This window comes from Bison bison, unplaced genomic scaffold (genome assembly GCF_000754665.1).
Source record: "Bison bison bison isolate TAMUID 2011002044 unplaced genomic scaffold, Bison_UMD1.0 scf7180017864067, whole genome shotgun sequence".
NCBI lineage: Eukaryota > Metazoa > Chordata > Mammalia > Artiodactyla > Bovidae > Bison > Bison bison.
Window position 1 is genome coordinate 607,401 of NW_011494639.1, and position 3,391 is coordinate 610,791.

The window sequence follows — 3,391 nt, forward strand, 5'->3', positions numbered from 1 at the left end:
TGTTTTACAGATAATTGACCATTGCCTATAAAATGAATCTCCTTTTCTTTCCATTCCGTTTGTTGTGACTCTAGTTCAGTCTTGCATTTTTTTCTTCTTTGCCTCTTCTATCCCCTTGAATCCATCTGGAAGATTACTGCTTGATTAATCTTATTAATATGTCCTTAATACATTATTTCATGCTCAAAAGTATTAATGGCTCCCCCTAGTTACTGAATTAAGTCCAAAGTCCTTACCCCCCCAACAGTGACAACTCCAGCGCCATAAATATTTCATGGCACCTGAACTGGCGAGTTGAGGCTGCTGCCAGCTGCCGCCGTGTATATTTAACTGTGTCACTGGCCTCCCCTCCTGCTCGTGTGTTTCCTTGTAATGTGCCCATGAAATAAAGATGAACAGAATCGCCAGAAGGATCTGGAAGTGGGAAAGGAGCCTGGTAGAGAAGTAGCTGTTCTTCAAGGGGTGTCTCTGGAACCTCATGTTAAGCTCAGACTCCACTACAACAGCTGGAGAACTTTTGCATCCGACATGCCTGCGGCTCTGATGGTCTAGAGGCTGGAGGGGGTGAATGTTCCCTGGTGCTCTGGGGACAGGGGTGGGTGTTCAGGGCAGCTATGAGAGCAGGGCCACCAATCTTGTAATTGCATCGTTTCTTTGGGGGTGATGGGACACCACCATTTACTCTTCATTTAGCCTAGGGCTGCAAGGCCAACCAGTCCCCCCATCCGGCACCAGGCTATGAGTGACCCTGGTCCTTACATCCTGTCAAAGAGAAGGGCCAGGTGGAATCCCCTTGCCAGACTCGCGGTCCTGGGCAGAGGGGCCCTTCCCACTCTCCATCACTTCCCACCTTGACGCTCCTCAGCCTCGTCTCCATTGCACAGCGCTCTACATGTCATTTCCATTTAGCTGCTCTGCAAGCCAATCTGCCCCATCCTAATATGATTTGCTGAGGACAGCGAGGGAGCAGAAAGGGCAGCCCGCCCTGCCCTGCCGTTATCAGTGGTGCCCGAAGATGGCTGGCTGGAGGGCTGAGCGGAACCACTCTTTCAGGTGACGCTGACAGCAGGCGAGGACACCTTCTGGGATGAGGAAGGGTGGGTAGAAGCAGAGATGCCAGGTCGAAGAAGGGGAAAAGCAAAACCTCACCGGGGCATCTTGCCAGATGGCTCTTAGTTTACCCACCTTGCTCTGGACCCCCTCTCCCCAGGCCAAGGAGGGGACAGCCTAGGTAATTACTTCAAAAGGTACTAGATGGGGGTGAAGGGAAAGTTAATGAATTCTTCTCTTCTTGCCAGGAGGTCACGGGAGAGACAGCTGCTAGCAACTCCTGGAGCATTCTGGGGTGACTGCACAAAAGTTGTGCATCTCAACTGGGAATAGCTGAATTCTTCCAGCCAGAGCTATCTCTTCCCTGGGCTCTGTTGCTCTGGGGAAGGCCCCAGAACCCAAAGCCTGCCCAGAGGGAAGAGTGAAGTTTCAAGGTCTGGGAAAGAAGCCCAGCAAGACAGGAGCCTGCTCTTGTTGGGGTGGGGGTGGAGGCTGAGCTGAAGCTGACTCCCAGCTCCCAGAAGGTCCAGCCCTGCCCAGCCCAGTACTCATCTTCATCTGCCGCTCCTAACCTTGTCCACTGTGCTCAGGGATAGAAGGAAGGGGATTGAGTGGGTTCCCAGATCCCAGTGGGTTCCCTCCAAGCTGCTAGGTCCCCAAGCCACCACCTCGAGCTGGTCCTGTCTCATGTCCTGTGTCTACCCACTGCTAGGATATGCCATGGTTGCCCTAGGATCTTAGATTCTTACAGGAGACCAATGATATTTCCACTACCCACTTCATAGGGCTCTCATTTCTAGAAACAGCTGACTCCCTCCAACTCCATCCCTACAGGATGAGTCTGAGTAGGTAGCTCTTTCCTAGAGCAAGGGTCATGCCAAACAGGTGGACGTTCGTCAGGGGCCTGGGATGGCAGTTTCGGGATGGCTCTCTCTCTCTGACCATCCAGACCATGATTAACGTATGTATAGAGACTACCTGTGGGATGGAGAAACAGGGCTAGAATTTTCTAAGATCCCTACATCACTTGTGGGGTGGGGCAGGAAGAAGCCTAAGGAAAGAAATATTCTAAAGTGTCTTATAAGGGGCCTCTCAGACCCAAAGTAAGCTCATCCTTCAGCCCCCGACCCTCTCCTGCAGCTCAGACCTGGGGGTGGCGGTGATGGACGCTTCACCTCCAGGGCGCACAGAGCACTTGTCCCATTCCTGCCTTGGACTCCTTCCCTGAGCCTCGGGAAGCTGCGCCTAGGATTCCCGAGTTCCCTGCTCCAAAGAACCGCCAGTGGCCTCCAGGGTCTCTGGGCTCCGGAGTGAACGCCGCCCTCCCCTCCGCCCCCAGTCGAGCGGCGGCCACCGTGGACCCGGCTTTCCTGCGGGTGCGGTGCCCGGGTAGGCCCGCTTGGGGCTGCAGCTCTCGGGACAGCCCAGCCACCCCTGCGCTGCCCGGAGCCGCAGCTAGCCGGCAGGTGCGCCGTGGAGGCGCGCGGAGGAGCGCCGCCCGCCAGCAGCCGGGCGGGGAAGCGAGGCGCCGGCGGGGAAGCCGGGGCGTGAGGCGGCCGCACCGAGTGAAGCCCGCACACGCGCGCGCGCCCGGGCGCCGCGCTCCGGCCCGCGAAAGTGGCCGGCCCGGCGCGGGGACTCGCCGGCTGCAGCCGAGCCCCGGCGCTCGGGGCTGGGACCCTGCGGAGGCGGGGCACCGGGGAAGCCGCCGCGAGGCGAGCGCGCTTCGGGAGGATCGGGCGCCTGGCAGGCGCCGCGGACTCCGAGCGCCCGGCCTCGGGCGCCGCTTACCCAGCTCGGAGATGTCGGTCTGTCCTTCCGTCCCCGGTCCGACCGCTTCGGCCGCCGGCTACCGAGGCCGGCGCGCTGCCTGCTTCTCCGGCTGCTCACGGCTCGCGATCACGCGGACGACCGCATCCACATGGAGTCCAAATTCATTAAAATCCACGTCAAGCCACCAGCCACTTATCTGTATTCCTGAAGTGGCCCCTCGGTCTCCGGCCCGCGAGCCCCTCCGTCCTCCGCCGCCCGGTGGCAGCCCCGCCGGGCGCGGTGGCCGGCTCGCGAGGAGAACCGGGAGGCGCCGAGGGGGCGTGGGGGTGGGGGGGCGCGGCGGCGGTGGTGGCGGCTGGCGGTGGTCTCTCCTTGGGAAGCGGCAGAGCCCCGGCTGTCTTCAGATTTTTTCCAGCGCGACTTTCCGGGCTCCTCTGACATCAGCAATCGCGGCGCTTCCTTCCCTTCTCGCTCCCCGGGTTCGTTCACAGTCCCATTTCCTCCGGGAACCTGGCTCTCCGGATCTATTTCGAGGTTGGCTCCGCTCGCTCCGGCGGCCCCCTGGCTC

At 59.5% G+C, this 3,391-nt stretch overlaps 1 protein-coding gene across 1 annotated transcript in view; it reads right to left on the reverse strand.

The window, feature by feature from the left end:
• The window catches only part of PLXNA2 (plexin A2), a 235,023-nt gene extending 232,106 nt beyond the window's left edge, over nt 1–2,917 (reverse strand). The window contains exon 1 of the mRNA XM_010836877.1: nt 2,842–2,917. The gene's annotated coding sequence lies outside the window, so the exon portion shown is untranslated. The remainder of the gene's footprint in view (nt 1–2,841) is intronic.
• Between the last annotated feature and the right edge of the window lie 474 nt (nt 2,918–3,391).